The sequence below is a fragment of the Moschus berezovskii genome, chromosome 14, assembly GCF_049115385.1.
Source record: "Moschus berezovskii isolate FMDL1 chromosome 14, NW_MosBer_1.0, whole genome shotgun sequence".
Taxonomy (NCBI): Eukaryota; Metazoa; Chordata; class Mammalia; order Artiodactyla; family Moschidae; genus Moschus; species Moschus berezovskii.
The window spans coordinates 12,605,369-12,630,144 of NC_142473.1; the positions used below are offsets into that span (position 1 = coordinate 12,605,369).

Sequence of the window (24,776 nt, forward strand, 5' to 3'; positions counted from 1 at the left end):
AGGGGATCAATAGAGTTATACTTTTCAGTAATTTGGTATCTGTTGGTCATGATCTTCAAATATTTTTTATACCTACCCCTATCTTCTAGAACTAAAGTTCCATAGATATAACATGATTTATTGACTTTTCCGTAGGTTTCTTAGGCATAATTTAATATTTTGTCCCTCTGTATGTTTCATAGAGTCTATCTTCAAGTTCACTCATCTGTTTTTCTACAGTGTCTAACAATATTAAGCCAAACAAGTGTAGTTTAAAATTTAGTCATAATATTAACATATTTGTAAGAGCTGTTTTAAAATGCTTTTTTGTAAATATATCATACCTGATACTTCTGTGAGTGCTTTTATTGACTGAATTTCTTCCTGTTTATAGCATATTTTTTGTGCCTTCATACTTCTAACCATATTTATTATAAAAGCTGCTATACACTGCCGAGTACTTGACTTTAGCATTTGTCCTTATCAATTGGTAGACTTTGTTCTGACATCAAATTTACTTGCAGTTCAAATTAACCCTTCTGAGAATTGTTTGCAGTCTTTGTTAGGGTGTGTTTAGCATAGTCTTTATTTTGTGATTTCAATCATTTCTGCCTCTTTGCGACCCCGTGAACTGTAGCCCACCAGGATCCTCTGTCCATGGGATTTTCCCGGCAAGAACACTGGAGTGGATTGCCACTTTTTCCTCAAGGGGATCTTCCTGACCCTGGGATCAAAACCATATTTCCAGTGACAGGCAGATTCTTTACCACTTAGCCATCTGGGAAGCTTTTATTTTAGGACAAGTTTAATTCTTGTCCTAAAACTGACTCTTTTTTAGGATCTTCAGTGAATTACTCATTTGCTGAATAAAACGTTATCATTCTGATTGGTTAGGGTTTTAATTTCTTTCGTCTTCAATATCTAGTATTTTTCATCTTCCTGGTAGTTTTTCTCCATTAACTTTTCTTTAGGGCTTAAAGTATCAGTTTATGTACACACTGCTTACTATTCACCACATACTCAATGATATCCCACTGTAGATTTGAGCAAGCCATTTTCTGTGTTGCTCTCCCTTTCTGTTTTTCTGCCCTATACATTTTTATCACTTTAGCCTCTCTGCTATTCTTTCTCAGTCTTTTCAGTGCACTGAGACGTTTGTGCTCTCAGATTCCTCCTCCCTAGGTCAGTTTGTAGTAAGTGCTTTCTGGAAGAAAGCTGGAATGATGCACATTCGTTTTCTATTTATTAGAAAAAATAAACTACAACTACTCTCAACCAAGGTTGTGGAAAACAAAGGAAGTCATGAATAACTACACATAATATGAATTTAGCAATAGTCTAAAATTAAAAAAACAAAGGATATACATAAATATATATATATATGGATAAATACATACATGCATGCTGCTGCTGCTGCTGCTGCTAAGTCACTTCAGTCGTGTCTGACTCTGTGCGACCCCATAGACGGCAGCCTACCAGGCTCCCCTGTCCCTGGGATTCTCCAGGCAAGAACACTGGAGTGGGTTGCCATTTCCTTCTCCAATGTGTGAAAGTGAAAAGTGAAAGTGAAGTCGCTCAGTCATGTCCGACTCATAGCGATCCCATGGACTGCAGCCTACCAGGCTCCTCCATCCATGGGATTTTCTAGGCAAGAGTACTGGAGTGGCTTGCCATTGCCTTCTCCGACATACATGCATACATACATACATATCATAAGATAATTTTGTTAAAGCAAATCACAAGGCCGATAAACAAATACTTCAGACTGTTGGTTCCTCACAGAAGGCAGGTAGGATTGATGACACATGACTTCAAGACTATTGTTACTCCTTTTACTGTTTTGGGTCTTAAGTTTGTTGCTTTATTCTCAAGAATTCTATTATATTAATCATATAGTATATTAAAAATGTATAGACCAAAAGTATTTTATATGTATTCTTAAATATAATTCATAATTCATGTGTTTTTTAAACATAATTGCTATTTTTTTCCAAATGTTAAATTTGATAGATTAATAAATGTTACTGGAACATCTAATTTTCTATTTATATTCATTTTGTCATCATCAGGTTCTATAATCATTATTTGCTTATGTGATGGAGTTTCTAGGATAGTTCCTTTTTAATAATGTATATCTAAAATAATTTATAGGAAGCCATTCATGTTTTCCTACCAACCTATAAGGTAATATAGGTTTTCAATTTGATCTTGGAAGTAAATTGATTTCTGATACATTACATTAAGTTTCTTCATCTCTACATTACCCAGTTAGTTAGTCTATACTTAAAGAATTTAATGCAATAAGCAAGTACCACTGAAAAGAAAACTTGGTTCTTTAATATGAGTATAATTCCTTCTTTATATTATCTTCTTCCATCTAGATTTCTATATTTTCCCCTTAGCAAAATACAAAATTACTGAACTGAACACATTTTTCATGACTTTTTTCTTTCTCTAATCTTTACATCATTTCTACCTTAGTTGTGTTTGGGGCCTTAATAAATGGAATTATAGCTGACCCTTAATTATTTACCAAAAACATACCTCAAATAATAATAATCAAAGTTAAAATTCTCATTATCTATTTACCTACATTTTTAATGCCTTAATTTTCAGTAGTGTATTCACTGATTTTCTGACTCCTGTTTGATTCATTTTAGCTGCTTTATTTTGTAACGTGTTAATTCTTATGCAGCACTTCATTCACTCTCCTAGGGAAAGAACCCAGCATGAATAGGAAAAAAAAAATTGTGAGATGGCAAGGCTATAGGATAGAGAAGAGTAGACTCAGGATATGAGATAACAGGGGGCATGTGAAAACACTTCTGGTAGTTGAAAGACAAAATTCCACTTCAATGGCATAAGGAGAAAGAAGATCTAGGAAGGAAAAAATAAAGAGAACGTCACTCTTAAGAGCAATTATGCTCAAATGACTGGGTGAGCAGATTCAAGAGTTTGAAATATATTCATTAACGCCTTCAATAAATTTTTTTCTGAGTACTCATTGTATGATAGGCCTGTATTAGAAGTGAAGATCAATTAAATAACTGATACAATGCATTAGGGGATTTATGACTTAATTAAAAAGGCCAAAGAATGAACTGAAAGTGAAAAGTGAAAGTCTCTCAGTTGTGTCCTCCGACCCTTTGCAACCCATGGACTGTACAGTCCATGGAATTCTCTAGGTCAGAATACGGGAGTGGGTAGCCTTTCCTTTCTCCAGGGGATCTTCCCAACCCAGGGATCAAACCCAAGTCTCCCACATTGCAGGCTGATTCTTTACCAGCTGAGCCACAAGGGAAACCAAGAATACTGGAGTGGGTAGCAAGACTGAACTAAATGATTCAAATATAAAAGGCAAGAGTGTTAAAAGAACATAGTCAAGAAAGAGTGTTTTTACTAGACTGGAAGGTAAGGGAATGCAATCCAGAAGAGATGAAACATAAGGTGAGCCTTAAGGATTAGAAAAATTTATCCAGGGAGCAAAATATATATTCTTGGCAGTGAAATCTATATGCATAAACATGGAAAAGCAAGAGATAGCATGTCCAATGGAACATGTTACATCATGCATCAAAAAATGCATGTTACACTGCATAATGTGTGTAGAAAAACACTGCTAAGCTTATGAAAAGTGCAGGTTTTCCCTTCAAAAACAAAGATTTATTCATAAAAGTTTCAATGCTGCTTACTTCCATTTTTGCTTTCTTGTATTCTCAAGTTCAGTATTCTAAAAATTTTGCCTCCAAAGTTTTAGAAGCTTTGGAAAGTAAAAATTTTAAAAGGCATGGCTGAATACTTATTTGGAAAGATTTCTGTATGCAATGATATACGCAAGCTATTATTAAATGAAATGTGAAGATGAGCCTAGTAGTAATAGTAACTTTTTACAGGCACTTTGGACAGCCCATATTTATTTATGTTGTCCATGACGCTTACAGTTCAGTTCAGTTCAGTTCAGCCGCTCAGTCCTGTCCGACTCTTTGCGACCCCGTGAATCACAGCACGCCAGGCCTCCCTGTCCATCACCAACTCCCGGAGTTCACTCAAACTCACCTCCATCGAGTCACTAATGCCATCCAGCCAGCTCATTCTCTGTCATCCCCTTCTCCTACCGCCCCCAATCCCTCCCAGCATCAGACTCTTTTCCAGTGAGTCAACTCGTCTCATGAGGTGGCCAAAGTATTGGAGTTTCAGCTTTAGCATCAGGCCTTCCAATGAACACCCAGGACTGATCTCCTTTAAATGGACTGGTTGGATCTCCTTGCAGTCCAAGGGACTCTCAAGAGTGTTCTCCAGCACCACAGTTCAAAAGCATCAATTCTTCGGCGATCAGCTTTCTTCACAGTCCAACTCTCACATCCATACATGACCACCGGAAAAATCATAGCCCTGACTAGGCAGGGGAAATCAAATTATTTTTGCTGTTTTAAATTGACTTTTAACCAAGGATGAGTCATTCACTTTTTGGAAGTACCTAGAATTTTTAAAATATCTGATAATATTGAAAAATTTGAAATCTACTTAATCTTATACTATTATTCAAAGAAAATTTCTTTTCAATAATAAACTAAAATGGGGCTTTTGTTTAAAAAGAGGACTGATTTTAGCTACACTAAGAAAATGAGTAGAAATGTCAACTTTGACAGGTAAGGTAAAGGCAGTTATATTTTTCCTTATTTTAGTCTGTTGAAATAATATCTGCTCAAATATACATTTGATTTTCATGTAAAATAAGCAATTCAACTTGAAGACAAAGGAGCTTTTTCTTGCTAATGTTGTACTGAGGATGGCACTATTCCTTTGGTCCAAAAATATCTCTGCTAATAACAGTAAAAGACTATGAAGTCCCATTGAAATTTTGACACAGGATTTTTGTTATGCACTGTCAAACTGACAAGATAAAAATGCCTCCAAAATGAAACTCTAGAAAGTAAAAAAAAAAAAAGTTGGATGAACTTTACCCATTGTTGAAGTCATTAAAGGTATTTTTTAAAGATCATTTTTATACATATGATATGGTAATGTGTGAAATCTGTCAAGGCAGAAGGAATATGTTGCTGTAAGGATTTAATGATTTCAAAGGAAAGTACTCCCTAACTGCAAATCACCATTCAAAGACAAATTGTAGGTCTATCTAATGGAACTTCCTATTTTCCTTGCATAAGTCACAAGCGAGATATGAATTTTACATCTGATGTGAAAATATACACAGTTATGACTCCTTTGTGACTTGCACAGAAAAGAAGGAAACATTGTATATCTTTGATAGAAGCTGAAGGAACAAAGTTTTATAACTTTTCTCTAAGAAAGAACATAAAAAGTCATCATAAAAAAAGCTATTGAGCCAAAGGTATTTTTTTTCTTTTATGATCCTATATCTCAAAAAAAAATAATAAAACTCAATCACTAATGCAGGTGATCACTACTAGGTACAAAATATGCAAAATTTTTGAAGGCAGAAACTTTCCATGTAAAAGTTCAGAAAGTTTCAGGGACAGTAAGCATGATGCTCAGATCTTTATTGAAAGGATTTAATCTTTGAGGCAGGAAACCACTGTTATGGCCTCCAACAATTAGACTAATTAGCATTTAGGGAGAATAAATAACTGCATCTAATTTTATGTATAAACTTAAATCTGTCTGCTTTTATTCTTGACTAATGCATTGACTCATAGCCTTCCCATGGTATTATGCCTGATCAGGAACAAAAAATCACAATTAAGAATATATCTAGTCACTTTTAATTATTTTAAGTAAATAACCAAGTTTGAGTAAAGAATCTTTGTAGTCTCTATGAGATTATGGCCTGGTGTGGCTTTTGTACTTTTATCATTGTTTTATGAAACTTACTAATTTTCTTCCATTGAAAGAAAATAATGTAACTATGAAATCAGTCAATTCTGAGGTGAGCCTGCGTTTTAAATACTGGCAATTGGATACCTTTCTTTTCCACATGTAGTTCTTCCCATGTGCTTCTTAGCTGCTAAATCAGAGGAGACTCTTGAATTCAACAAGATGAAGAGGACTTGGAAGAATCATATGCCAAACTGGGTTTGCCAAGGAACAACAATAGGTTTGCAGGTAGCTGAAGGAAGTTTCTAAAATAATGCTGTAGTTGCTCATTTATTCATTAAAAGTTATATATTTTGTATCTACTACCAGATACTCTATAATAGATTTTATAATAGATACAGGGATTATGATAGACATGATAAATATGGAACTTTCATACAATTAGCTAGGTGATAACTTAAAAGAATAATGGGCAATTTAGTGTGGTTGGAGGTAGGGAATGATTACTTAAGCAAGAAACATTAAGTTCATCCTTAAAGAATGAGTAGAAGTCATCCAGGTAGAGGCAAAAATATTCAAGGAAGGGTTAATAGCATGTGCTGCCTCATAAGGGAAAATTATGTATTTAAGGAACTGAGATAAATTCAGTAGAGCTAGTGTTTGTTTGTCAATGGCTAGTGACAAGGCTGAAGAGGTAGGCAGGAGCAAATATGAAGTGCCAAAAAGTAATTTAAAGAGCTTGGACTTTTCCTAATGGTTACTGAAAATCATTGAAGCATTTTAATCAGATATGTGATCATATCTGAGTTTAAGAGGGGCTCTACAAACTTTTTTTTCAAGTGAGAGATAGTAAACATTAAAAGCTTGCAGACTAAATGTTTTAAGTACTCAAGTCTGCTATGTTGTGAGAAAACAGAAATAGGCAATACATAAATGAATGGGATGGCTATGTTCCAATAAAATTTTGTTCATGGAGAAAGATGGTCAGTCTTGGTTCATAGTTCTCCAATCCTCAGTTTAGGATATTCTGTAAGGCAGCTATTGGAATGCCTTGAGAGTAAGTAAAAATAGAGTTAGGGAGGAAAAATTAGGGTGCTGATGAAGAGATGCATATGAAAGATAGATATTGTCTAGATAAGGTCATGGAGTAGAAATAAGAAATGGATTTTTAAGGTATTTAAGAGGTAGAAATAACAGAACTGATGGCAAGTGGAATAGAATGAGAAAAAAAGAAAGTTAAAATGTTAGTTACTGGGTTTGTGGCTTATACAACTGAATAGCAAGAAAGAATACCAATTAGGCACCCGATATGGGTCAGGCCCTGTTCTAAGCAGTTTGTGTATATCAACTCATTGAAATCCTTCCTCCCTTCCCTTCCCTGGTGGTAAGAACAACTCCCTATGTTTTTCTCCAGATATCCCATGACAACCATGATTCTACTTTACATTTCTATGTGTTTGATTATTTTATATACCTCATATAAGTAGTATCATGCAGTATTTGTCATTTTGCATCTGTCGTTATACCTCATGTAAGTAGTATCATGCAGTATTTGTCATTTCTCAAAGTTCATGCTTATAACAGTATTTCCTTATTTTTTAAGGCTGAATAATATTCCATTTATGTATGGATAACATTCTCTTTATGCATTCATCTATCAATACACAGATTATTTACAAATCTTGGCTTTTGTAAATAATGCAGCAACTATTAAGCCTGTGTTCTAGAGCCTGGGAGCCACAACTACTGAGCCTGCATTGCACAACTACTGAAACAAGCCTTAGGGCCCATGCTCCACAAGAAGAGAAGCCATCACAATGAGGAGCCAGTGCACCACAACTACAGAATTGCCGTCACTCACCATAATTAGAGAAAAGGCCATGCAGCAATGAAGACTCAGCACAACCAAATATCAATAAATAAAGGAAAAATTTTAAAAGCTGCTGCTGCTGCTGCTGCTAAGTCACTTCAGTCGTGTCCGACTCTGTGCGACCCCATAGATAGAAGCCCACCAGGCTCCCCCATCCCTGGAATTCTCCAGGCAAGAACACTGGAGTGGGTTGCCATTTCCTCCTCCATTTAAAAAGCTATAAGCAGGAAAAATTGCTATTTTATCTATGAGATTTTTATTAAAAAAAAAACAAAAACTAATAGTAACCACAAAACATAAATCTAGAGCAGAACACAAAACAAAAAAAGAAAAAAATGGAAAAAAGTCATTGAAAAACACCAAACAAAATGGCAGACAGAAATATGAGAAAAAAGAAACAATGGAGGTATACAGCAATCTGGAAACAAAAGGTAAATGGTAGCACTAAATATTCATTTATCAACAATTACCTGAAATGTAAATGATTGAATTCATCAATCAAAAAACAAAAATTAAGTAGCTGGATTGAAAAACAAGAACCAACAATAAGCTGCCTCCAGGAGACACTTCAACTCACATCAAAGTGAGGGGATGGAAGATGAGTTTCAAGCAAATGACAGCCAAAAGAAAGCATGTGCTGTCATATCCATAGCAGACAAAATAGACTTCAAGTCAAAAAAGCTAAAAGAGACAAAGATAGATGGTGCATTGTGATAGAAGGGGCAATTCACCAAGAAGATATAACAGTTATTAATATAGATCTGCCTAACATAGGGGCCCCAAAGAAAATAAAGTGATCAGTAAGAGACTTAAAACAAGAAGTTGACGGCAATTCAATAACAGTTCAGTTCAGTTCAGTCGCTCAGTCGTGTCCGACTCTTTGCGACCCCATGAATCACAGCACACCAGGCCTCCCTGTCCATCACCAACTCCTGGAGTTCACTCAAACTCATGTCCATCGAGTCGGTGATGCCATCCAGCCATCTCATTCTCTGTCGTCCCCATCTCCTCCTGCCCCCAATCCCTCCCAGCATCAGAGTCTTTTCCAGTGAGTCAACTCGTCACATGAGGTGGCCAAAGTATTGGAGTTTCAGCTTTAGCATCAGTCCTTCCAATGAACACCCAGGACTGATCTCTTTTAGGATGGACTGGTTGGATCTCTTTGCAGTCCAAGGTACTCTCAAGAGTCTTTTCCAACACCACAGTTCAAAAGCATCAATTCTTCAGTGATCAGCTTTCTTCACAGTCCAACTCTCACATCCATACATGACCACGGGAAAAACCATAGCCTTGAAGACGAACCTTGGTTGGCAAAGTAATGTCTCTGCTTTTTAATATGCTATCTAGGTTGGTCATAACTTTCCTTCCAGGGAGTAAGTGTCTTTTAATTTCCTGGCTGCAATCAGCATCTGCAGTGATTTTGGTGCCCCAAAAAATAAAGTCTGACACTGTTTCCAATGTTTCCCCATTTATTTGCCATGAAGTGATGGGACCAGATGCCATGATCTTTGTTTTCTGAATGTTGAGCTTCAAGCCAACCTATTAACTCTCCTCTTTCACTTTCATCAAGAGGCTTTTTAGTTCCTCTTCACTTTCTGCCATAAGGGTGGTGTCATCTGCATATCTGAGGTTATTGATATTTCTCCCGGCAATCTTGATTCCAGCTCGTGCTTCTTCCAGCCCAGTGCTCCTCATGATTACTCTGCATATAAGTTAAATAAGCAGGGTGACAATATACAACCCTGACGTACTCCTTTCCCTATTTGGAACCAGTCTGTTGTTCCATGACCAGTTCTAACTGTTGCTTCCTGACCTGCATACAGGTTTCTCAAGAGGCAGGTCAGGTGGTCTGGTATTCCCATCTCTTTCAGAATTTTCCACATTTTGTGGTGATCCACACAGGCAAAGGCTTTGGCATATTCAATGAAGCAGAAATAGATGTTTTTCTGGAACTCTCTTGCTTTCTCCATGATCCAGCGGATGTTGGCAATTTGACCTCTGGTTCCTCTGCCTTTTCTAAAACCTGCTTGAACATGTGGAAGTTCATGATTCACATATTGCTGAAGCCTTGCTTCTAGAATTTTGAGCATGACTTTACTAGTGTGTGAGATGAGTGCAATTAAATACTCAGAATCATACAAACTTCTAAAGCTAAATCATAAAGAAATAGAAAATCTGAATAGACTGATCACATATAGAGATACTGTAATAGCAATGAAAATCTCCCACAAAACAAAAGTGCTGTTCTAGACTGCTTAGTGAATTTTATCAAACATTCACATATGTAATAATTATCCTTAACAAACTCTTGCAAAAAAAATGAAGATTAAGGAATGATTCTTAATTCTTTCTTTGAAAATAACATCACCCTAACACAAAAATCAGACAAAGACATCACATATACACAAATATTAGGCCAGTATCTCAGATGAATATAGATGTAAAATCCACAAAAAAATATTGGCAAATCAAATATTAAAAATATATATGCCATGATGAAGTGAGACTTATGCAGGGATTCAAGAATGGTTCAACATTTACAAGTCAATCAATAAGATGTCCACACTAATATCATGAAGGATACAATCAATATGATTATTTAAATAGATGTGGAAGAATCATTGAGATAATTAGACACCCATTTATAGTAAAAACTCAGAATAAACTGGATATAGAAGTAAGGTACCTAAATACAACTAACATTATACTCCATGGTGAAAAAATAAAAACTACCTATCTAAATCAGAACTCACAACCGCGGCGGCTGAGATGGCACACAAGCACGGCCGAGGGGAACTACCGTATGACTGAGGATAGGGGCATCGGCCAGGAGGAGCTACCCCACACCCGAGGTCAGGTGCAGAGGCCAGGAGGAGCTACCCTATGTCCAAAGTAAGGAGCAGCCATGAAGAAATAGCCCACATCCAAGGTAAGAGAAAACCGAGTAAGATGGTAGACACTGAGAGAGGGCATCAGAGGGCAGACAGACTGAAACCACAATCACAGACAACTAGCCAGTCTGATCACATGGACCACAGCCTTGTCTAACTCAATGAAACTAAGCCATGCTGTGTGGGGCCAGTCAAGATAGCCAGGTCATGGTGGAGATGTATGACAGAATTTGGTCCACTGGAGAAGGGAATGGCAAGCCACTTCAGTATTCTTGCCTTGAGAACCCTATGAACAGTATGAAAAGGCAAAAAGATAGGACACTGAAAGATGAACTCCCCAGGTCAGTAGGTGCCCAGTATGATACTGCAGATCAGTAGAGAAATAACTCCAGAAAGAATGAAGGGATGGAGCCAAAGCAAAAACAACACCCACTTGTGGATGGGACTGGTGATAGAAGCAAGGTTTGATGTTGTAAAGAGCAATATTGCATAGGAACCTGGAATGTTAGGTCCATGAATCAAGGCAAATTGGAATGGTCAAACAAGAGATGACAAGAGTGAATATTGACATTCCAGGAATCAGCAAACTAAGATGGACTGGAATGGGTGAATTTAACTCAAATGATCATTATATCTACTACTGTGGGCAGGGATCCCTCAGAAAAAATGGAGTAGCCATTATAATCAACATAAGAGTCTGAAATGCAGTACTTGGATGCAATCTCAAAAATGACAGAATGATCTCTGTTCATTTCCAAGGCAAACCATTCAATATCACGGTAATCAAAGTCTATGTCCCGACAAGTAACACCAAAGAAGCTGAAGTTGAACAGTTCTATGAAGACCCACAAGACCTTCTAGGACTAACACCCAAAAAAGATGTCCTTTTCATTATAGGGGCTGGAATGCAAAAGTAGGAAGTCAAGAAACACTTGGAGTAACAGGCAAATTTGGCCTTGGAGTACAGAATGAAGCAGGGCAAAGGCTAGTAGAGTTCTGCCAAGAGAACACACTGGTCATAGCAAACACCCTCTTCCAACAACACAAGAGAAGACTCTACAATGGACATCACCAGATGGTTGACACCGAAATCACATTGATTATATTCTTTGCAGTCAAGATGGAGAAGCTCCATACAGTCAGCAAAAACAAGACCAGGAGCTGACTGTGGCTCAGATCATGAACTCCTTATTGTCAAATTCAGACTTAAATTGAAGAAAGTGTAGAAAACCACTAGACATTCAGGTATGACCTAAATCAAATCCCTTATGACTATAGAGTGGAAGTGAGAAATAGATTTAAGGGACTAGATCTAATAGAGAGTGCCTGATGAACTATGGACGGAGGTTCGTGGCATTTTACAGGAGACAGGAATCAAGACCATGCCCAAGATAAAGTAATGCAAAAAGTTAAATGACTGTCTGAGGAGGCCTTACAAATAGCTGTGAAAAGAAGGGAAGTGAAAAGCAAAGGAGAAAAGGAAAGATACACCCATTTGAATTCAGAGTTCCAAAGAATAGCAAGGAGAGATAAGAAAGCCTTCTTCAGTGATCAATCCAAAGAAATAAAGGATAACAATAGAATGGGAAAGACTAGAGATCTCCTTATGAAACTTAGAGATAACAAGGGAATATTTTATGCAAAGATGGGCTCAATAAAGGTCAGAAATGGTATGGACCTAATAGAAGCAGAAGATATTAAGAAGAGGTGGCAAGAAGACACCAAAGAACTGTTCAAAAAAGATCTTCATGACCCAGATAATCATGATGGTGTGATCAATCACCTAGAGCCAGACATCCTGGAATGTGAAGTTAAGTGGGCCTTAGGAAGCATCACTACGAACAAAGCTAGTGGAGGTGATGGAATTCCAGTTGAGCAATTTCAAATCCTGAAAGATGATGCTGTGAAAGTGCTGCACTCAATATGCCAGCAAATTTGGAAAACAGCAGTGGCTACAGGACTGGGAAAGGTCAGTTTTTATTCCAATCCCAAAGAAAGGCAATGCCAAAGAATGCTCAAACTACTGCACAATAGCATTCATCTCACACATTAGCAAAGTCATTTTTAAAATTCTCCAAGCCAGGCTTCAACATTATATAAATCATGAACTTCTAGATATTCAAGCTGGATTTTAAAAGGCAGCGGAACTGGAGATCAAATTGCCAACATCCATTGGATCATTGAAAAATCAAGAGTTCCAGTGAAACATTTACTTCTTTATTTACTACGCCAAAGTCTTTGACTATGTGGATCACAACAAACTGTTGAAAATTCTGAAAGAGATGGGACTATCAGACTACCTGACCTGCCTCCTGAGAAATCTGTATGCAGGTCAAGATGCAACAGTTAGAACTGGACATGGAATAATAGACTGGTTCCAAATTGGGAAAGGACTACGTCAAGGCTATATATTGCCACCCTGCTAATTTAATTTATATGCAGAGTACATCACTCAAAATGTCAGGTTAGATGAGTCACAAGCTGGAATCAAGATGGCTGGGAGAAATATCAATAACCTCAGATATGCAGATGACCCCACCCTTATGGCAGAAAGCGAAAAAGAACTAAAGAGTCTCTGAAAAAGTTGGCTTAAAGCTCAACATTCAGAAAACTAAGATCATGGCACCCGGTCCCATCACTTCATGGCAAATAGTTGGGGAAACAGTAACATACTTTATTTTCTTGGGCTTCAAAATCTCTTCAGCCAATAAAATCACTTCAGCCATGAAATTAAAAGATGCTTCTTCCTTGGAATACAATCTATGACCAACCTATACAGCATATTAAAAAGCAGAGACATTGCTTTTCCAACCAAGGTCTGTCTAGTCAAAGCTATGGTTTTTCCAGTAGTCATGAATGGATGTGAGAGTTGGGCAATAAAGAAAGCTGAGTGCTGAAAAGTTGATGCTTTTGAACTGTGGTGTTGGAGACGACTCTTGTGAGTCTCGAACTGCAAGGAGATCTGACCAGTCAATCCTAAAGGAAATCAGTGCTGAATATTCATTGGAAGGACGTATGCTAAAGGTGAAACCTCAGTATTTGGCCACCTGATGTGAATAACTGGAAAAGACCCTGATGATGGGAAAGATTGAAGACAGGAGGAGACAAGGATGCCAGAGGATGAGATGGTTGGGTGACTTCACCAACTTGATGGACATGAATTTGAGCAATTTCCAGGAGTTGGTGATGGATAGGGAAGACTGGCATGCTGAAGTCCATGGGGTTGCAAAGAGTTATACATGACTGAGTGACTGAACTGAGCTGAAACTGTGCATATTAACATATTTTATAGATATAAGTGTTTAAATATTTTGTCTTTTAAGTTTTTATACTGAGTTAAATGTGATTTATATACCATCTTTACAGTATTACATTTGTTTGTATTTGTCAATATACTTACCTTTATTAATATGCTTTGTATTTTATATTCTTTTTTATTGTCGTTTAGATTCCATTAATTTGAATTTGTAGAACTTTCTTTAGCATTTACCAGTTTTCCTGGGTATAGTGTTTTTGTGGGTGGTTTTTCTTTTTTTTTTTTTTCTTTCAGCACATTAATTTCTTCTCATTGCTTTTTGGCCTGTGACATTTCTGCTGAGAAATCTGCTCATTATCTATGGAGGTTCCCTTGTATGTGACAATCACTTTTCTATTACTGTTCTTTTTATGTGACAGTCACTTATATCTCATTGTTTTCTCTTTGTCATTGACTTCTAACAATTTGATTATGTTTCTTGGTTTGGATTCTGGGGAGTGCAAGTAATCTGCAGTTCATTGGGCCTCCATATCTGTATGCCCATTTCCATTTCAGATATAGCAATATTTTAGACATTATTTATTTGAGTAAACTTTCTGACCCCTTTTCTTTCTCTTCTTTCTGGTACTCCCATAATGTGCACATAAGTCAGGTTTGCATTTCCCATACATCACTTACGTTTTTTTCAGTCCTTTTTAATCCTTTCTTATTTGTTCATTTGGACAATTTTCAGTGACTTGTCTTAGTGTTCACTGATACTTTTTCTACTTTGTCTATTCTGCTCTTGAAATTCTTTAGTACATTTTTCAGTTCAATTATTATATTCTTCAGTTCTATGACTTTTGTTGCTGTCTTGGTTGAAATTCTCCATTCAAGTATTTTTCTCCTGACCTCACTAAGCATCCTTATGATTGTTTGGAATTCTTGATCAGTGTATATCTTCTTTTCATTAGAGTCATTTTCTAGAGATTATCTTATTTCTTTGTTTGAAACATTTTTTTTTTTGGTTCCTTTTTTCCCTTGACTCTTTCTGTTAGTATGTGCACAAGAGATAAATTGGTCAATTCATCAGAGACTGGACTTGTACAGGTGGTGAATCTCGTGAATCAACTCAGGCAGAGATTTTAGTGACCTCTCAAACCTTAGTGACAGTTCAAACTTCTGTCTTTGTTTTCAGTAAATGTGATGTTATCTAGAGCTTTCTGGATCTTTTCAATGCACTGAAACAGATGAGATAGCAGTCAGTATTTTGGAACCTCTAAGAAAAATTAGGATGTTGTGTGTATATTTTAGTCTTTCCCTTCCTTCCCAAGGGAGAAGTTATGATATAGGGTTTTCTTCCCAGTTGAAGTGGGCTATGTCAGGAGCTCAACATATGGAAAGAGAATATCTCATATATTCCTATTGGTTCCATGGGGCTTGTTTTCCTCTTGCATAGGATTCAGAAACCTCAAGTATTTTTTTGATTTTTCACAAGTTGAATCATTCTATATAATGTTGTTGAATCACTGTCTGTTGGGGAAACAGAAAGCCCAGGGCTTTTTATTCTGCCATTTGTCTGTTCTCACTACCCTAAATTTATTTTTTATAACTATGTGAAGTAAAAATTAATATTTTGTATAGTTTACATGGGAATTACAGAAGAATTAAGGAACCTTGAGAATAAAATAAATTCTATTATGAGGGGAGAAATAAGATTGTGTGTAAATACACATAAAAAAAACCATTTTAAAGAAGACTGAAAATACTGGAAAGGTTAACAATCAAGAGATATACTAAGAGAGGAAATAGATCAATATGCTCTAATACGAGGATTTAGAACTCACCTCCTCTGAAGAACACATCAAAAATAGATCTACATGTGGCACAATTCTCACTGAGAACTAACTAAAGACTGAAAGAAAGACTCTTGTACAACCAAAGCTGTAAGAATGATCCCCATGGAATTGGGTAGAATGGGAAGAAAGGTGATCTGGTCAGGACCTGTGACCTTGGGAAGGAACACAGAAGATGAGGGGCATTACATAGTCAGAGAGCCTCCCTAGGGAGTGAATGGTTCAAGCCACATATTGGGTCCCCCGGACCTCAGGTCCAACATTGGGACTATGGACCCTTCAGTTCAGTTCAGTTCAGTCGATCAGTCGTGTCTGACTCTTTGAGACCCCATGAATCACAGCACGCCAGGCCTCCCTGTCCATCACCAACTCCCGGAGTTCACTCAAACTCATGTCCATCGAGTCGGTGATGCCATCCAGCCATCTCATTCTCTGTCATCCCCATCTCCTCCCACCTCCAATCCCGCCCAACATCAGACTCTTTTCCAGTAAGTCAACTCGTCGCATAGCTGATTAGAAAACCAGGGGGATTAACAGAAAGGCTATAGGAAACTTAGACTCTGATAATGACAGTCATGTACCTACTTGCTTCCTCCATGCAAAAGTTGGAGAAAACAGATTGAGACTGCAAGGAACTCTGGCCTGTTTTCTGTGACTGTCCTGACACTCACCCCTGCCTAGTGGTGAGCCGGCTCTGACACATTTGCTTTGTGAAGCAGCTCCACACTAGGCCGAGGGCTGCAGCTGCTGATGGACGGTAGTTCTCATTTGTAAAGAACTGAGAAATACTAGACCCAGAATGGCATTCTGAAAGCACAGGTACAGCTGTTTCTGATGCTTAGAGCGGCACTGCATCAGAAGTGGTTTTGGACTCTGAAGGCAGGACCACCACGGCTCACAGGTAAACCAATGCTAAGCACCTACTCCAGCTCCTCTTGCTTTAGTACCACTTCCCTCTCCAGTGAGGATGCCAGTTCTGGGAGAGAGAAGAACATACACTTAAAGGGAATGCAGTGTGTGTGGACCTAACTCTCCAGGGCTCTGATCCAGCAGCTTGGGTCCCGCTCTGTCCTCAGTAGAGTGGTGTTGGCCACTGAGCAGAGGAGAAGCCCTGATTCACATGTGGCTCTGACTCCAGTCCTTCCATCTCCAGCCCCACTTTCTACCAAAGTGATAGTTGCCAGCACATGTGGAAAGAAATGACTCATGCTCACATCAGATCCTGCTCTCACATCAAAGCCACTGGGCACACACAGACAGTACAGGGATGCTTCCACACAAGGGCACTGCTTCAAGAGATTAACTGATATTTGTATCATCTAATATCCTAGAGACAGAGAAAATTAAGCAAAATAAAAAGATAGAAGAATTTGTTTCAACTGAAAGAACAAGAGAAAGTCCCTGAAAAAAATGGCTAATGAAACAGAAATAAATAGGCTGCCATGGAAAGTATTTAAAAGGAACTATAATGAGAATATTAAATGTATTAGAAAAAACAATAGATTTTATCCTTTGAAAAGAGGGAGAATTTGAACAAAGAACTAGAAAGTACAAAAGGAAAAACAAAACACAGAACTGGAGAATAAAATAATTGAAATTTAAAACATGCTAGAATGAGTTAGCAAATTAGGTGATTACGGAATAATGCATAAGTGATCCGGAAGATAGAATAATGGAAATCACCAAGTCAAAACAGCAAAAAGAAAAAAAAAGCTATCGCTGAAAACTTCCCAAACTTAAGGAAACAGATATCTTGGCAAAATAAACACAGAAAGTCCCAAGCAAGATGAACCCAAATGGACTCACACCAAGGATATCACTATAAAAGTGGCAAAAGTTAATGAGAGAATTCTAAAGACAGAAATAGAAAAAAAAAAATAGAAAATAGAAAAGAAATCACACAATTTTGATCAACTAATCCAGGCAAGAATATGCAATAGAGAAAAGATAGTCTCTTCAATAAGTGGTGCTGAGAAAACTGGACAGCTACATGTAAAAGAATGGTATTAGAACATTTTATTACACCATATAAAAATAAATTAATAATGGATTACAGATCTAAATGTAAGACCCAGAATCACAAAACTCAAAGAAGAGAAGATGTATGGGATACTCTTTGACATGAATTATAGCAATATTTTTTATATCTGTCTCCTAAGGTAAAGGAAATAAAAGACAAAATAAACAAATATTACTTAATTAAATGAAAGAGCTGTTACACAGTAAAGGAAAACAGTGACAAAATTAAAAGACAGTCTACTAAATGGGAGAAAACTTTAGCAAATTATATGACTGATGAATGGTTAATACCCAAAATGTATAAATAGCTCAAACAGCTCAATAATAAAAGATCAAACAGCTCAATTAAAAGTCATTAGAAGCTCCAAATACAGATTTTTCCAAAGTGTATACATATATATATATATATATATATCCTTATATAGGTCAACAGGCACATGGAAAGATGCCCCAAATCATTAATCATCAGAGAAATGTGAATCAGAATCACAATGCAATATTATCTCACATCTTTCAGAATGATCATCAAAATATCTACGAAAAAACAACCATTGGCAAGAATGTGGAGAAAAGGGAAAGCTAGTACACTGTTGGTTCAGTTCAGTAGAAATGTAAATTGGTACAGCCACTATAGAAAATATTTTGAGGGTTTGTCAAAAAACTAAAAATAAAACTAGCATATGATCTAGCATTTCCACTCCTGAGTATGTATCTGAAGAAAAAGAAAATTCTAATTCAAAAATATGCATGTAACCCAATGTTTATAGCAGCATTATTTACAACACCCAATCTAAGTGCCCATCAAGAGATAAAGAAGATGTGGTGTGTATATACAGAGAGAAAGAAATAGTCTATGTCATCACTTGTATGTGGGGTCTAAAAAATAAATAAATGAATACAACAAAACAGAGAGAAACTCACAGACAAAGACAGCAAACCAATGGCTACCAGTGATGAGAGGGAAGTGGGCAGGAGCAAGATAGGGATAGGAGATTAAGAGATACAAATACTGTGTTTAAAATAAGTAAGCAACAATGGTATATTGTACAGGACAGGGAAATGCAGCCATTATTTTATAATAACTTAAAATTATAATCTATAAAAATATTAAATCACTCTGTTGTATACTTGAAACTAATGCAATAGTATAAAAGCAACTGTATTTCTACTAAAAAAAGAAGAGAGAATATGCTAAGGATACAAAAGGATAAAACGTAAAACTAAGGTAGGTTTGCATTCCTGATAAAGATACGTTTTTTTGTGGTAAAAATATGTAAGGAAAAGGGGTATGTAGGTTTGTTGGGAGATTTATAGGACGGTAGTCAGGAAATGAAACCTTTTTTGTACAAAAGTTTCAATTATTTCTGTAGCCTCTGATACAACCTGGAGAAGTAGGAGATGGAGGTTTGAAAAATGACTGTTAGAATTAGCCACTAGGAAGTCGTAAGCAGACTAGTGGCAGCATGAAGGGCCTCAGTAAGATGAAGGATATTACCTTTATAGTGGGGTCATTTCATAGAGCTGTCTGCTCTTTTCAGCAGTGCTAAGCAGCTTGAGAAGAGGCACACAGACATCCGGTGATTAGAATCAGTGAGGATTCAGTGAGACTTTGAGGAGCTGGTATAATGAAAGAACATAGTGACAAGGAACCTAAAGATATGAGATAGAGTGACTAAAGCACTGGACTGTGAATTCTTGTTTATAAAAGGTAAGAGATTAGACAGAGGTCCCAATAAAAGGAAGAAATTAGGGATCGTAGTAAGGTAATTTTGATATGGCTGAAGACAGAATTGGGCTTGCAAATAGGGTAGTAACATATTTGTAAAGATGAGAAGTCATAGTAAGAAGGTGTTATAATTGATTTTACTACTTCAGATGCAAGGTAATTCCACACATGGAACATTGCAAAGTCTGCTTCTCTGGGTTTGTATTAACAATTCACTGCCTTTGGACTTCCCTAGTGGTTCAGACGGTAAAACGTCTGCCTACAATATGGGAGACCTGAGTTCGATCCCCTGGGTCGAGGAGATTCCCTGGAGAAGGAGATGGCAGCCCACTCCAGTACTCTTGCTTGGAAAATCCCATGGATGGAGGAGCCTGGTAGGCTACAGTCCACGGGGTCGCAAAGAGTTGGACACGACTGAGCGACTTCACTTCACTTCACTTCCCACTGCCTAAGGGCTTCCCAGGTGGCGCTAGTGTTAAAGAATCCACCTGTCAATGCATCAGACATGAAAGGTGGGTTCCATTTCTGGATTAGGAAGATCACCTAGAAGAGGGCATAGCAACCCACTCCAGTATTCTTGCCTGGAGAATCCCATGGACAGAGAACTCTGGTGGCCTACAGTCCATAGGATTGCACAGAAGCAGACACTACTGAAGGGACTTAGCATGCCGTACTCATACACTTCTGTGAAAACTTTGTATATGCTTTGTAGAAACTGGATATATTGGGTTAAAACTTACATGGAAAGAGGGTCTGCTATACAGAAAGACCACAAAGTTTGTGATCATCAGCTCTACATATTAATTTTTGACCTTTATCTTATTTTCATCTGCACAGATTTTTATGAGTGTATATAGTTCTTTTAAAATTGGAAAAAATAAAAATAAAATATCACAAAGCAATATACATTTTATTAAACAAAAGATTGGATGAAATTTAAGAACTGCATTCTGTTATCAAAATAATGAATCTGCAGTTGGCAACCGACCAAAATTTTCTTTCATTAAAAATTTATATTTGTAGATTAAAGTGATAAAGAAATTTCATTCTTTTATATTGATCCTACCTATCCGTGTACTCAAGGACTATGTAGGGAACATATAAGAAAGTATTACTTCTTTTGTAAAGCTACGTGTAAACTTCTTCCCCCTAAATGTTGCAGGAATAAGAAAAGAGGTTCAGTATTTAAAAACAGCATTCAGAAGCAAATTAATATCATCATACATTTTTACGATAAATTTATGCAGAAATTCTGTTTTCATGCAATATTATTTGTATAACACATTGGCAGACATTCCATTCTTAATACTCTTCAAAGTTTCATTTTTGATAAACATATAGTCATAAAAAATCCATAGGATTAGACTTACCCTTGTGAAAGATTCCCATTAATAGTTATTCCAAGTACTACATTGCTTACTGAGGAAGCTTGAAGCTATTTAATATATTTTCCTTGCTAATTAAATTTGCAGTGCTATAAAAAAACAATACCTTTTCTCTCCAGAACATTATTTTTCATTTATAATCCTGAATTTTGAGTCATTTCCTGTGTTGGCTAGTGTTAAGGACTAAAACTGAAATCGACAATGATACTTAAAATAGTCCACTGCAAAATAAAATATAATTCCTTAAACTTTTTAGATAAAACTAAATCCACATTAAAACAATTAAATGCCATAGGTGAAAAAACAGCATTTAGAACATTCAAATAGATAATCTGATTTGCTATATCTGATGACATTTCCATAGTAACATTTTCAGAATCTTCGTGGGACAAGTATATTAAAATAAAGGTTTATCTCTCACTTTCCTCCATCTCCCAGGTTCTCAAAATGTGTTTCAAGTTGAATTAAATATGGTTAGGTGCCTCAGAAATTATATGACATTGAAATATATAGTTCATATGTTCATAGTTGACCATATGAATGCTGTCAGTAAAGGAGGAGGAAAGTAAAATCTCTGTTCTCTTAGGTACCTTTACATCAATAAGTTAGAGACACATTAAAGTTGCTGCTAAAAGCCACAAGAGACTTATGTAAAGATAGAGGAGCCTGGTAGGCTGCAGTCCATGGGGTTGCTAGGAGTCGGACATGACTGAGTGACTTCACTTTCACTTTCATGCATTGGAGAAGGAAATGGCAACCCACTCCAGTGTTCTTGCCTGGAGAATCCCAGGGGCTCCCAGTGGGCTGCCGTCTATGGGGTTGCACAGAGTCAGACACTACTGAAGTAACTTAGCAGCAGCAGCAGCAGCAGAGTCTATACACTAAGCAGTGGAAAGTGCAGCTGTTGTTCAGTTGCCCAGTTGTGTCCAACTCTTTGAGACCCCATGTACTGCAGCACACCAGGCCACCCTGTCCCTCACGATCTCCTGAAGTTTGCCCAAGTTCATATGCATTACTTCAGTGACACCATCCAACCATCTCATCCTCTGATGCCCTCTTCTCCTTCTGCTCTCAATTTTTCCCAGCATCAGGGGCTTTTCCAATGAGTCAACTGTTCACATCAGATGACCAAAGTATTGGAGTTTCAGCTTCAGCATCAGTCCTTCCAACGAGTATTCAGGAGTGATTTCCTTTAGGACTGACTGGTTTGATCCCCTTGCAGTCCAAGTGACTCTCAGGAGTCTTCTCCAAAACCACAGTTCAAAAGCATCGATTCCTAGGGGCTCCATCTTCTTTACAGTCCAGCTCTCAAACTGTGCATGGCCACTGAGAACACTGAAACCTTGACTCTACAGACATCAACAGAGTAATGTCTCTGCTTTGTCATAGCTTTCCTGTCAAGAAGCAAACGTCTTCTGATTCCATTGCTGCAGTCACCATCCTCAGTGATTTTATAGCCCAAGAAGAGGAAACCTGCTACCACCACCTTCTCCCCCTCTATTTGCAATGAAATAGTGGGGCCAGATGCCATGACCTAAGTTTTTTTTAATATTTAATTTTTAGCTCGCTCTTTCACTCTCCTGTTTCACCCTCATCAAGAGGCTCTTTAGTTCCCCTTCGCTTTCCACCATTAGAGTGGTATCATCCACATATCTGAGGTTGGTAATATTTCTCCCGCCTATCTTGATTCCAGCTTGTAACTCATCCAGCCTGGCATTCCTCATGATGTGCTCAGCATATAGATTAAACAAACATGGTGACAGCAAACAGCCCTGTCATACTTCTATCTCAATCTTGAACCAATCAGCAATTTCATACAGGGTTCTAACTGTTGCTTCTTGACCCACAAACAGGTTTCTCAGGAGACAGGAAAGATGGTCTGTTATTCCACAGTTTATTATGATCCACACGGTCAAAGGCTTTGTTGTATTCAATGAAAACAAAAGTAGATGCTTTTCTAGAATTCCCTAGCTTTCTCTATGATCCAGTGAATGTTGGCAATTTGATCTTTGGTTCTTCTTCCTTTTCTAAACACAGCTTGGACATCTGGAAGTTCTTGGTTCGCATAATGCTGAAGCCTAGCATGCAAGATTTTAAGCATGACTTTACTAGCATGGGAGATGAGTGCAATTGTCCGATGGTTTGAACATTCTTTAGTACTACCCTTCTTGTGAATTGGGATGAAGATTGACATTTTCCAGTCCTGTGGCCACTACTGGGTTTTCCAGATTTGCTGACATATTGGACGCAACACCTTGATGGCATCATTCTTTAGGGTTTTGAATGTTCTACTGGAATTCCACCACATCCACCAGCTTTATTAACAGCAGTTCTTCCTAAGGCCCACTTGACTTTGCTCTCCAGAATGTCTGGCTCTGGGTGGTTAACCACACCATCATAGTAATCTGGTTCATTTAGATCTTTTTTGTACGGTTCTTTTGAGTATTCTTTCCATGTCTTCTTGATCTCTTCAGCATCACTAGGTCTCCACCATTTATGTCCTTAATTGTACCCATCTTTGGGCAAAATGTTCCCTTAATATCTCCAATTTTCCTGAAGAGATCTCTGGTCTTTACCTTTTTGTTGTTTTCTTCTAGTTTTACACACTGTTCATTAAAGAAAGCCTTCTTGTCTCTCTGTGCTGTTCTTTGTAAATCTGCACTTAGTTGGATATACCTTTCCTGTTCTCCCTTGCTTTTCACTTCTCTTCTTTCTTTAGCTATTTGTAAGGCTTCCTCAGATAACCACTTTGCCTTTTTACCTTTCTTTCGCTTTGGAATGGTTTTGTTTGCTGTCTCCTGTACAATATTATGGACCTCCATCCATAGTTCTTTAAGCACACTGTTTACAAGTTCTAATCCCTTGAATCTATGTTACCTCCACTTCAGAGTCAGTTCATACTTGGCTGGTCTAGAGGTTTTCCCTGCTTTCTTTAGCTTAAGTCTGAATTTTGCTATGAGAAGCTGATGATCTGAGCCACAGTCAGCTCTAGGTCTTGTTTTTGCTGACTGTATACAGCTTCTCCACCTTCAGCTACTAAGAATTTAATCAATTTGATTTTGATATTGACCACTCTGTAATTTCCATGTGTAAAGTCATCTCTTGTGTTGTTGGAAAAGGGTATTTGCTGTGACCGGTGCATGCTCTTGGCAGAATTCATTTAGCCTTTGCCCTGATTCAATTTGTTCCCCAAGGTAAAGCTTGCCTGTTACTCCAGGTATCATTTTCCAAGGCAAGTCATTCAACATCACAGTAATCCAAGTCTATGCCCTTACCACTGATGCCAAAGAATCTGAACTTGATTAGTACTATGAAGACCTAAATGACCTTCTAGAACTAACACCAAAAAAAGATGTTCTATTCATCACTGGTGATTGGAATGAAAAAGTAGGAAGTCAAGAGGTACCTGGAAAGTATAGTAGGTAAACTGTACTGAGATGGGGATTCTAGACCCAGCTTTATGATTTCATGGGAGATTCTTGCAGTTATTCAATTTCTATCTAAGCCTTAATTACTGAAAATATTATGTTTGGGAAGCATGGTTTTCCTGACTCTTGATTTTTGGACTATAAAACTATATAGCTATTACTAATTGCTCTTTTACTTTGCTCTCAGATTTTTATTTGGTATATAATTTAATTTCCACAGAAGTCTAAGATGTATAATTTATTTTATTTTTTTTGTTTCACAGGTAATAAAACTGACAACAACAATAGATATTTCTCTAACTAGAGGGGAAAAAGATAATTCTAAAGACATTATTCTTATATATGTTCAATAAACATATTAATGAACATGACTTCTTTGGATCTTTAGGATATATAGTGAAATGAGATGGAGAAGTTGACAGAATATGTGGCATGTGTGCATGCCAAGTTGCTTCAGTCTTGTCTGACTCTTGCGACCCCATGGACTGTAGCCTACCAGGCTCCTCTGTCCATTGGATTATCTGGGCAAGAATACTGGACTGGGTTACCATTTCCTTCTCCAGGGGATCTTCCTGACCCAGGGATTGAAAT

At 37.3% G+C, this 24,776-nt stretch overlaps 1 protein-coding gene across 1 annotated transcript in view; it reads right to left on the minus strand.

Moving 5' to 3' along the window:
• CNTN5 (contactin 5) overlaps positions 1 to 24,776 on the minus strand; it is a 647,843-nt gene that overhangs the window by 337,768 nt on the left and 285,299 nt on the right. The gene's annotated exons all lie outside the window — the stretch shown is intronic.